This window comes from Meles meles, chromosome 7 (assembly GCF_922984935.1).
Source record: "Meles meles chromosome 7, mMelMel3.1 paternal haplotype, whole genome shotgun sequence".
In the NCBI taxonomy this organism is placed as follows: domain Eukaryota; kingdom Metazoa; phylum Chordata; class Mammalia; order Carnivora; family Mustelidae; genus Meles; species Meles meles.
In genome coordinates, this window is record NC_060072.1 from 131,405,471 (window position 1) to 131,418,238 (window position 12,768).

Here is a 12,768-nt window from a genome sequence, read left to right on the forward strand (position 1 = left end):
CCTGAAATATAACACAATATTTTACATATACTTTCTGGAAGATTATAAGAATACTCCTTGATACATCCTCAAATTCTGTTTCCCAGTCATAATGAGGATTACTGAATTTTAGATTACATCAGATAATAAATAGTTTAATACTTGATGTATTTAAAAATAATACATTTTATTATCATTTTAAAAAAGATTTATTCATTTTAGGGAGAGTGTGCTCATAATCAGGGGGAAGAATGGGGTAGGGAGAGAGAATCTCAAACAGAGCGGAGCACGGAGCATGGAGCCTGTTGTGCAGTTCTATCCTGAAAATGATACATTTTAAATTTAATGTATAAACATTTTTAATATTTGGCATTTTAAAAATATGTAAGTAGGAGTTATAATAATGACAAATACACAGATTTTATTCCTGGCTCTTTACTTTGGATGACTCTAACTCTAATGTTTGTGTCATAATTCGCCTAAATATTCCCATATTACTGAGGTATTTTTCTTTTATAAATTAAAGCATAGCAGGAATCTTGCTTCACTATGTCCTTTATTCTGTGTTTTGGATCATTTCTTTTGGCTAGAACTGTAGAGTTAGAATTATTGTGTTATAGACTATACTGTTTCTAAAGTTCTGATAAGATTGCCTGGTTGCTTTCCAAATTTATATAGCTAATAATTTATGAAAATGCCATTTTTACCACACCGTTGTCTATATTGGTTTTTAATTATTTTTTTGAAAGATTTATTCATTTATTTGACAGAGAGAGAGAGAGAGAGAGCACACGTGCATGCGGGGGTGGGGGACAGAGGGAGAGAATCTTCAAGTGGATTGTGCACTGAATGCGGAGCCTGAGGTGGGGCTCAGTCCCACGACTTAAGAGATCGTGACCCGAGCTGAAACCAAGAGTCAGTGGCTCAACCAGCTGAACCACCCAGGCACCCAGGTTTTTATCAGTTTTAATATTTGTTTATTTGATAATTAAAAATGATGTCCAGTTATTTTAATTTTTGTTTGTCAGGTCATCAGAATAATCTTTTTGTGCCTTTTTTAAATTTTTATTTATTTTTTAAAATTACTAACATATAACGTATTTGTATCAGCAGTATAGGTCTGTGATTGATCAGTCTTACACAACACACAGCCCTTACCACAGCACATACCCTTCCCAGTGACTATCACCCAGCCATCCCATTACCCCCACATCCCTCCACTCCAGCAACCCTCAGTTTGTTTCCTGAGATTGAGAATCTCTTACGGCATGTCTCCCTCTCCGGTTTTGTCTTGTTTCATCTTTTCGTCTCTTCCCCTATGATTCTCTGCCTTGTTTCTCAAATTCCACATATTAGTGAGATCATATGATAATTGTCTTTCTCTGATTGACTTATTTTGCTTAGCATAATACCCTCTGTTTCCATCCATGTCTTTGCAAATGGCAAGATCTCATTTTTTGATGGCTGCATAATATTCCATTGTGTGTATGTATGTATGTGTGTGTATACACTTACACACACATACACACACACACATATACCACATCTTCTTTATCCATTCATCTGTTGATGGACATTTAGGCTCTTTCTATATTTTGACTATTGTGGACATTGCTGCTATAAATACTGGGGTGCGTGTGCCCTTTTTGATCACTACATTTGTATTTTTGGGGTAAATACCCAGTAGCACAGTTGCTGGGCTATAGAGTAACTCTATTTTCAGCTTTCTGAGGAACCTTCATACTGTTTTCCAGAGTGGTTGCACTAGCTTGCATTCCTACCAACAGTGTAGGAGGGTTCCCCTTTCTCCTCATCCTTGCCAACACCTGTCATTTCCTGATTTGTTAATTTTAGCCATTCTGACAGGTGTGAGGTGATATCTCATTGTGCTTTTGATCTGTATTTCCCTGATGCCCAGTGATGTTGAGCAGTTTTTCATGTGTCTGTTGGCCATGTGGATGTTTTCTTTGCAGAAATGTCTGTTCATGTCTTCTGCCCATTTCTTGATTGGAGTATTTGTTCCTTGGGTATTGAGTTTGATGAGTTGTGTGTAGATTTTGGATATTTTATCTGCTATGTCTTTTATCTGATATGTCCTTTATCTGATATGTCCTTTGCAAATAATCTTCCATTCTCTGGGTTGTCTTTGGTTTTATTAACTGTTTCCTTTGCTGTGCAAAAGCTTTTTATCTTGATGAAGTCCTAGTAGTTCATTTTTTTTTTTTTAAGATTTTTATTTATTTATATGACAGATAGAGCACAAGTAAGCAGAGCAGCAAGCAGAGGGAGAGGAAGAAGCAGGCTCTCCACTGAGCAGAGAGCCTGCTGTGGGTCTTGATCCCAGGATCAAGCTGGGATGAGCTGGAGGCAACTGCTTAACTGACTGAGCCACCCAGGCGTCCCCCCCAGTAGTTCATTTTTGCCCTTGCTTCCCTTGCTTTGGCAGTGGGTCTAGGAAGCAGCTGCTGTGGCTGAGGTGGAAGAGGTTGCTGCCAATGTTCTCCTTCTCTTTTAAATTGTTAGGTTTTCTAAAGTTAAGAACTCTTTAAATAATGATACCAAAGTTCTGTTTGAATATACCGCAGGTACTTTTTCAGTTTGTCTTTTCATATTGGTGACTTGAGAAAATATCTATAAACACACAGTTAGACTTCACAGTTTTTTTGGCGGGGTGGCAAGATACAGGGTGATTAAAAAATTGAGTCTTTGAAAAGTAAATAGGTTATATAGGATTACAGTTGCTCTTTGAATAGTACAGGTATGAACTGTGCAGGGTCCGCTTATATGCAGATTTTTGCTGCTCAGTACATTACAGTACCTAAATGTATTTTCTTTGATGATATTTTTTAATGACATTTTTGAATCTAGTTTATAGTATATAATACATATTACATGCAAAATATATGTTAAGGCCTCTGGTAAACGTAGGCTGTTAGTTAAGTTTTTGGGGAGTCAAAAGTTATAACTGAATTTTATTTTTTTAAAGATTTATTTATTTATTTGAGAGAGAGAGAGAGTGCATGGGTGCCCTTGTACATGAAGGCATATGCTCATGAATGGGGCAGGGGCAGAGGTAGAAGGAGACAAGCAAATCTGCCTCTGAGCAGGGATCCTGATGCAGGCCTCGAACTTATGACCCTGAGATCATGACCTGAGCCTACATCAAGAGTCAACCACTCAGGGGCGCCTGGGTGCCTTAGTGGGGTAAAGCCTCTGCCTTTGGCTCAGGGCGTGATCTCCAGGGTCAGGGCGTGATCTCCAGGGTCTTGGGATCGAGCCCCGCATCAGACTCTATGCTCAGCAGGGAGCCTGCTTCCTCCTTTCTCTTTGCCTGCCTCTCTGCATACTTGTGATCTGCCTGTCAAATAAATAAATAAAATCTTAAAAAAAAAAAAAAAAAAAGTCAGCCACTCAGCTGAGCCACCCAGGCGCTCCTACACCTGATTTTCAACTACGTGGGGGATGGAGACTTCTAACCTGCATGTTCAAGAGTCAACTGTATATAGTATGCACCAGATTATAGTATTGCTCTTAGTTTTCTGTACTTGTAATGCAGAGATCATTTTTTTCTCAAGATTTTATTTATGTGACACGGAGAGCACAAGCAGGCAGAAGGAGAGAGAGAGAGACGCAGACTCCCCATTGAACGGGGAGCCTGGCATGGGGCTTGATCCCAGGACCCCAGGATCATGATCTGAGCTGAAGGCAGCTGCTTAACTGACATAAGCTACCCAGGCATGCCGAGATCATTCTTTATATACACAGAGCTCTGTACATATGCACAGAGCTGTTGCATAGTACTAAGGAAGTTACATATCACATTCACAAAATCTTTCAGCAAGTTTCAGAAAATTAACAGAGTGATAGCTATTACCCTCATTCTGGCTCTTTCTTCACAGGTGGCTAAAATCTGATATTTTCCGCATGCTGTAAGTGAGACATCTAAGACAAAATGATACATCTTCTCTTGCAGTATTCCAAGTCACATGGAAGATGAAAATGACTTTGTTTACTGTCAGATACTATCTTTTAAGAGGGAAAGTCCATTTGCCATAATGGCTATATCTGTAGCACTAAAAGCCATAATGTTGGAATTAAACATGTAAGGATTGTAAGAAGTGAATGTCTTTTGTGCAAGAGTACACACATGGTCCATTCTTTTTTTTTTTTTTTTTTTGTGAAGAAAATAATAGTTGAATTGCATATTTGGATATGTTGACAGAGTGGTCTTTTCCACAGCTATGGGAAGACTCTGACAACATACTCTAGAGGTTAGTTCTCTGCCTTCATTGATCCAGTAGCATGGAGCTTTCTTCATGGTTATCTTCCATGCTACTGGGTTAGGCATTCTTTTCTGTGAAAAAAATTTTTTTCTTAGGCCAAATTATATTGAATGCAAGTCAATTTATTAACTTGTTAGAAAGGAAATGGCAAGGTTACAAATAGAACATGTAGGTTCAGAGAGAGGGTATGGAAATTGGGAGGTTATATAGGCTGGGAAACCGAGTATATTAGTATTTTAAAAGAGAAAATTTAAAGTTTTATTTTACAAGGTCATATAAATATCATGTCTGTATTTGTAATTATAAGGAGTAGTAAGATGATCAGAGGTGCCAGGTATGAGAAAAAAGTGATAAGGATACATTTTGGGTCTGAAATTGGAATAATGAGATTTCATCACCCAACTAATGTTCAGCAGCACCAGGTAATAGAAAATCGTGAAATAGTTTCAAGTAGAAGTAAAGCTGCTAGCAATAAGTTCTAATTTTGATCAGGTTACCATTGCTGATAGGGATTTTTCTTAAGGTACAAAGTTGTAGAATAATGGAGTTTGCTATTTTTAAAATCCATTATGGTCTAATTTTTCTCTTTGAAAGTTCAAAGCGTTGGCCTGCTCTGAAACAGTGACCACCCAAATTCCTAGTTAACACAGCATGTGACTTTTTTTTTTTTTTTAAAGGGGATAAGACAGGTACCTTTTGTATCTACCATCTCTTTCTCTACAAGGTTGAGGTAACAAAGGAATGCATTGTAGCTGCAAAAAAGTTGGGTTTGAAGTAGGCTACTGGGTTGGTGTGCTCTATGACAGTGGGGCATATGATATAGATCTTTATAAGAGTGTAGAAATAACTTTGATGCTCCCTTTACAAATTAGTTTTACTTTTTTGAAGGTGTTGAATACTTTGTGTGTCACCTCATTTCTGTTGGGTTTTCTTCATATGAACATTCCGTTGGGATTTTTACCTTTCTTCAAGCTCTTGATTGATCTCTTTTGTACCTGGTATAAAGAGCAGTTTCAGGGTTTATTTCTAATTGTGTTGTTCAAATGTTTTCTAGTTTTTTTTAACTTACGCTTTTATAAAGTTTTCATTTTTATGCTACATACTGTAAGAATATTTGTTTCAGGGGCGCCTGGGTGGCTCAGTGGGTTCAAGCCTCTGCCTTCAGCTCAGGTCATGATCCCAGGATCCTGGGATCAAGCCCCGCATCGGGCTCTCTGCTCAGCGGGGAGCCTGCTTCCTCCTCTCTCTCTGCCTGCCTCTCTGCCTAGTTGTGATTTCTCTCTGTTAAATTAATAAAATATTAAAAAAAATATTTGTTTCAGAAATTATCATAAGATAAACAATAATATAATGAAGCTACTTTCCATCGCAATTCGTCACCGAACTCTAAAACATTATCAGCTCATAGTCAGTTTTTCGTACAACCTCTTTATTGGTTTCCTAGGGCTGCCATAAGAAAGTACAACAAACTGAGTGGCTTAAAACAATAGAAATTTATTCTCTCATGGTTATGGAAGCTGAAAGTCTGGAATTTAGGTATTGGCATTGGTTTCTTCTGAGAACTGTGAGAGAGAATCTGTTCAAGACCTCTCTCCCAGCTTCTCGTGGTGGATAGCAATTCTTGGCATTCTTTCACTTATGGATTTATCACCCCAGTCTCTGCTTTTTCACCCCAGTGTTACTCCTTTGCTTTTGTATCCTCAAATGACCATCTTCTTATTATAAGGACCAGTCATGTTGAATGTTAGGGGCCTGCCCTATCCTGATGTGACCTCATCTCAACTAATTATATCCGCAGTGACCCTTTTCCCAAGTAAGACCACATTCTGAGTTATTGGGGGCTCTTAGGTCTTCACATACCTTTCTTGGGGGACATAATATAGCATATAGTAATCTGTTACACTCCCTTCATGTTCTTACCACATGCCAAATACTTTCATTTCATCCTACCATCTCCCAAAGTCTTTTTTTTAAAGATTTATATTTTGTTTATTTATTTATTTGACAGAGAGCGCGAGAGATCACAAGTAGGCAGAGAGGCAGGCAGAGAGAGAGGGAGAAGCAGGTTCCCCGCTGAGCAGAGAGCCTGATGCGGGGCTCGATCCCAGGACCCTGAGATCATGACCTGAGCTGAAGGCAGAGGCTTAACCCACTGAGCTACCCAGGCGCCCCACCATCTCCCAAAGTCTTAATTCATTCTAATCAGTGTGTGACTCCATATTGCTGCTTTTTTCCTTGCCACTGTGACCTAAGCTTAGAAACTTTTGTTTAGCCCTGCACGTAGGCATGATACAGCTAAAATTTGCAAAAACTGCTTCTTACTTGAAGCATACCTCACCCAAAGAGATAAGGAAGTATATACAGAAATGACTAGGCTATGTTTAAGGTTTACAGGAACAATATTACCAGACTTCTATACGCAAAGTTCAGCTGACCAAGAACAAAGAAGTTACTTGACCTACCCGGAATGTGTACAGACATGAGTCACCTTTTGACTCCCAACTTCCCCCCACCTCTTTCCCCCCTCTTCCTAACATAAAAGTTTGAATCTCATGTTTGAGGAGATGGTATTTGGGACAGTAGTCCTCCATCTCTTTGACTGGCTGGCTTTCAGAATGAAATCTCTTTCCTACCCAAATATCAGCCTCTTGACTTACTGGCTTATTGTACAGTGAACAGAACAAACAAAAAGAAGTGTGGTAAAGTGAAGAGCGTGGAGAAAAATCAGCCTCTGTGGCACCAGTGAACAGATAAGGCTAAAAGCCAGGGGCTGAACACAAACATTGTGGAAGCAAAAAATCTAATACTCCAGCCCTCAACCCAAATATAAGGTATTATTAGAGGAAGACCTGAGGGGAAAGCTACCCCAGTGGGCTCAAAGGACAGACCAGATGTGTCTATTGAATTACAAACTTGCTTTACTTCAGTAAATCCATTTTTCCTTTCAGCTTCTCCCTTTAAAATGGGGCTGTCTATACAATAACTAGCCCACCCCTGTATCTTGGAAGCAGATAACTTTTCCTTATTTCACAGGGTCACAAATGGAAATGAATTTTGTGTCAGGATCAACCATACCCAGAGTTTCACCCTCACCTGATTTCAAGATGATTCAGAAGATGAGATGTGGAACTTTTGAGATTACAATATTTATTTATTTATTTATTAAAGATTTTCATTTATTTGACGGAGAGAGAAAGATCACAAGTAGGCAGAGAGGCAGGCAGAGAGAGAGAAGGAAGCAGGCTTCCTGCTGAGCAGAGAGTCCGATGCGGGGCTCTATCCTAGGACCCTGAGATCATGATCTGGGCAGAAGGCGGAGGCTTAACCCACTGAGACACCCACGCACTCCGAGATTACAATATTTAGATAAAATTATGAATTTAAGAGGTGATGCTTTGTCAGACATGCCAGTTTTCTTCCTGGTACACTTCTGCTTTTCCTTAGTGTTGGATTGCTTTTGTTTGATGTTTTGGGCTTGCGATTTCTCTGTTGTTTTGGTCCAGCCTCAGTCTTTGTTAGGCCCTGTATATCTGGGCCTCAAGGTTTCAGCATTCCTTCCTCTTCCCCATGGCAGGCCTACATTTGTGTCCTGGAAAGACTTGTGAGGAAGAGGGAAGGCTTCCTGCTTCTCTCCCAGCACTAGAAAACCTCTAATAGCATTGTTAACAGGGGTAGGAATTTAGGGTTGGGAATTTTTCCTGTCCCTCGCTTAAAGTTTAAGGGAAAGATTTTTTTCCTGTGTCTTCTTAAGCATGGTGGGTCTTTACCCATGCCTTGGATATGACAGGGTTTGCTGCCAGATCCCCAAATGCGTAAGGCTTTTGAAAGGAGTGTTTGGGTAGGAGGTGGGATTTCATATCTTACCTCAGTAGTACCTGATTTGGTTCATCATGCCTGCACCATCAAGGGAGATTATTTCTGAGGATTTTGTCTCCTAGCTGTCAGTCCTCCCCGTGAGCCTCTTTAAAAAGTTCATGGAGTAGAGCCTGTGAATGGGTAAGAACTCTGTCAGTGGTTCCAGTGGTTCTACACTGTCATACTAACCCACAATCAGCCTTTAGCAGTATGTTAAAATTTTAGCTAATTTCATCTTTATCTGCACATCTTTATCCTTGCTATATCATTGGTGGATATTCGGAACATCTTGTAGTTCTTAAGGATTTGTGGGGAGAGTGTATATCCCCTTGGATTTTAGGCTACTTGGTTGCCTCACAACTGTACCTTTCAGTACAGGAAGAACTGTGTTTTTATAGTTTATGTGCCTTGTTCAAGTTAGGTTTAGAGTGATACTTCAGCTACTTCTTAGATGGGATTGGAATTTGGCCCTTAAATCCTTTTTATATGAACCCTGTTTCTTTAACTTAAAAAATTAGGTTAAGAGGGCTTTATGTTCCCGTCTGTCGACACTGTCGTGGTGGGTGTGCTGAAGAAGACCACCAGCCTTGTGGAATTGACTGTAAAATCCACATGAGAGGCTAAGAATATTGTACACTAAGATTCTTGCTGTTCTTGAGCAAATTCCCAAAAATGCAGCATGTAGTAAGTATACAGAACAGATTGCAAACGAGAAGTTGAGTATGGTTGAAGTGGAATCAGATGTTAAGAAATTAGAAGATCAGCTTCAGGGTGCCTAACTGCAAGAGGTGATTCTTTAGGCTGAAAAGAACTAAGTCTGGCAAGAAAAATAATATAATGGAAATCATGGAAGTCTTTAGTGGAAGAGCCTCTGGCCAGCCAATGGAAATGGCCAGTATAATCATCTTTAAATGACTAGTGTATTGATGAAAAACTGATGTAATTATATCTTGTATAGTAAAAAAAATAAAAATTAGGCTAAAATGCAACTTTTATTTTCCCTAAGTGAAAACTTCTTTGGCCAGGAATTTGGTTTGAGTATAGCTTTATTCACATACTTGACATTTTATTTAGATATAGTTTTGTTGTTTGGGAGCATTTTCTCAATAATTCCCAGTTATTTTAAAGTTTTTATCCTTGATGTAGTAGCTAATATTTAAAAATTATCAAATTACTTATTTCTACTTTGATTGATGTGTCTTGGAGTTCTCTTGTTTCCTTTTTCTCTCTCAGTATATATATATGTATATACACAGTTATAGTTGTTTTATCTTCCTGATGGATTGGCTTTGTTAATTTTTATTTTCATTTTTTAAACAGATTTTTATTTATTTGTTTGACAAACAGAGATCACAAGTAGGCAGAGAAGCAGACAGAGAGAGGAAGGGAAACAGCCTCCCTGCTGAGCAGAGAGCCCGATGCGGGGCTTGATCCCAGGACCCTGAGATCATGACCCGAGCTGAAGGCAGAGGCTTTAACCCACTGAGCCACCCAGGCGCCTCGGATTGACCTTTTTTTAATTAAAAATATTCCTCTTGGGGCGCCTGGGTGGCTCAGTGGTTCAAGCCGCTGCCTTCGGCTCAGGTCATGATCTCAGGGTCCTGGGATCGAGTCCCACGTCAGGCTCTCTGCTCTGAAGGGAGCCTGCTTCCCTCTCACTCTCTCTGCCTGCCTCTCTGCCTACTTGTGATCTCTCTCTGTCAAATAAATAAATAAAATCTTTAAAAAAAAATTCCTCTTTATCTTTAATTTTTTTTTTTTTTTTTTTTTTTTTTTTTTTTTTTTTTGGGAGCAACAGCATGAGTGGGGGTAGGGAAAGGCAGAAGGATAGGGAGAGAGAGACTCTTAAGCAGGCTCTATGTCCAGTGCTGAGCCTGAGGTGGGGCATGATCTCATCCTGAGATGACAACCTCAGCCAAAATCAAGAGTTGGATGCTTAATTGACTGTGCCACTCAGGTGCCTCTCTTTAATTATGTGTTGTTTCAAGAGTCTATTTTTTTAATCTGATAGAATGATAACGACTCTAGCCATCTTATGGTTGCCCTTTGCATGGTATCTCTTTTTTATATTTTTAAGTTATTTGTCCTTCCATAATTAAAAAGAAATTTATTTATTTTAGAGAGAGAGAGAGCACGAGCAGGAGGGGCAGAGAGAGATAGAATCTCAAGCAGACTCCACAGTGAGCATAAATCCCGATGTGGGGCTTGATCTCATAACCTTAAGATCATAGCCAGAGCCAAAAACAAGAGTCAGGCACTTCACTGACTGTCACCCTGGCCCCCCTTATTTGTACTTTAATTTGTATTTTCAGATCTCAAGCATGCCTTCTGTAGACAGTAAATGGAACTTTTTAAAAAAAAGTCTACTTTATTAATTTCTTCCTTTTGAGTATAATCACATTAAATGCTATTATTAATATGGTTGGATTTATGCCTGCTATTTTACTTTTTAAAATTTTTATTTTATTTGAGAGAGAGAGTATGAGCAGGGGGAGGGGCAGGGGGACAAGCAGACTCCCCACTGAAGGCGGAGCACATGGGGCTTATTCTCACAACGCTGAGATCATAACCTGAGTCGAAACCAAGAGTTGGATGTTTAACGGACTCCTGACACCCAGGCACCCCTTGTGTTGCTTTCAAGACTTCGTTTTGTTTTGTTGTTATTGGCTTTGATATTTTGAGTGTGACTCTCTCAGTATTTATCAAGCTTTTTAGATATAGATTTTCATCAAATTGGGAGGTTTTCAGCCATTATTTCTTTTAGATACAGTTTCTGTCCCTTTTTTTCCCCTTCCTGGTTTTTTCATTATATATATATTGGTGTATATAATAGTGTCTAGTATTTTTTTGGAGACTCTGCTATAGGTAGTGTAATCTAAAGATGACTCTTCTTTGTACTGTATAATCTTTATTGATAATATTTTTTTAAAGTTTATTTTTTAATTTTTTTAGAGGGGGGTGGTGCAGAGAGAGAGGGAGAGAAAGAGTCTTAAGCAGGCTGCATGTGCAGCACAGAGACTGAGGCGGGGCTTGATCTCACATCCCTGAGCTCATGACCTGAGCGGAAATCAAGAGTTGGACCTCACTGACTGAGCCACCCAGGTGCCCCTAAAGTTTATTTATTTTTTATTTGTAATCTCTGTACCCAACGTGGGGCTCAGATTCATGATCCTGAGATCAAGAGTCATAAGCTCTTCCAACTGAGCCAGTTTATTGATCTATTTTTAAGTTTTTTAATTCTTTTTCTACTGCCGATTCAAATCTACTATTGAGCCCCTCTAGGGAATTTTGAACTCTAAAATTTCCGTTTCATTGAAGTCTTTGTCTTTTCAAGTCCAACATCTGGACCTGTCTTCAAAGGCAGCTTCTAATGTCTGTTTGTTTGTTTGTTTTTTCTTGTATATAGGTCACACTGCCCTGTTTTTTCACATGTCTTACAATTTTTTCTTGAAACAACTTTTTAGATAATATAGCCACTCTGGAGAAGGGTCATTCCTTTTCCTTGTGGGTCCTGTTGGTTTGTTTGGTCACTTACTCGTTTAATGATTTGGCTGGGCTAATTTGCTCATGTCTGTTTTCCCAAGAATGTATAGTTTGAGGTGGTGTTGCTCAAATATGCACCTTAAAAACAAAACAAAACAGGCCTTACTTTTTAGGGTTGTCCGTAGTTCAACATAAACCACATTATTAGTCAAAGATTGTGCTTAAGCCCCATTAGTTAGTTAGATTTTCACCCTTTATCATTTAATGTGTGTGATTTAGAGATTATTTTCTAAGTAGATCTGAGTTTCTCTCTCCAGTTGTTCCTGATGCACACAGTCTTTCAGACCATCATGTATGAGTATGATTTTATTTTCAAACTGGTAGCCCTTTGAACCTTATTGGCTGTGGATTTGTGTGTGGTTTTGGGAATGCTTTTAAGTCTGCCCCAAGTCCCACTTGGATTTTTCCCAGTTGGGTGCAACCTAGTTTTACGTGTACATAGTCTTCTGGAATCCCCAGGATGAATGTGAACCTAGGAGAGCCCTTATTTGTTGTCTTCTTCTCATTGTCTCTGTTAATTGTCAGGTTGGTTTTGCTTGTTTCTACTGGAAACACTCATACATGTATGTTTCTTCTAGTATCTTAGAGCTATCAGTCCTGTCTTAGTTGCTTGCCAACACCTAATTCCTTTTCCAAATAAAGTTTGTCACCTCAGGCAGAGCTGTTGAGGTCTTTGCTCACTCCTTGCACCTTTCTGAGAACCTCTGGAACTGGGGATGGAGAAACATTCTGCTTCTCCTGAAGAGACACATGTACTCCAGCAGGGTGCTGGGAGGAGGGAAGGGTATACTATTTTAGTGCTTGGTTTTCTCAGATCATTCGTCCTACCATTGGGACTTCCATTCTGTTAGCAAGCTGGGGTAGGGATGCTATGGCTTCAGGATTCTTGGCCATTTGTTAGGATGGAATTCTACAAGTGAGAGCTAATAGTACTAAGTAGGTTGAGAGTCACTAGAAATTGGTTCTCCAAGGGTAAAAGTATAGCGTTAGGCTAAGAGCTGGGGGAGAGGGAACCTTTTTAAACCACATCCATTCAGAGGGTAATTTCCATCACACGAAGCTATATGTGTGGTGAGGTGGGATAGGAGCAGATTATGACTCAAGTTCC

General features: G+C 39.3%; 1 protein-coding gene and 1 pseudogene across 11 annotated transcripts in view; both read left to right on the top strand.

The window, feature by feature from the left end:
• Positions 1-12,768, top strand: part of MLLT10 (MLLT10 histone lysine methyltransferase DOT1L cofactor) — a 244,978-nt gene that overhangs the window by 97,868 nt on the left and 134,342 nt on the right. The gene's annotated exons all lie outside the window — the stretch shown is intronic.
• LOC123945920 lies at positions 8,650-9,018 on the top strand (annotated as a pseudogene).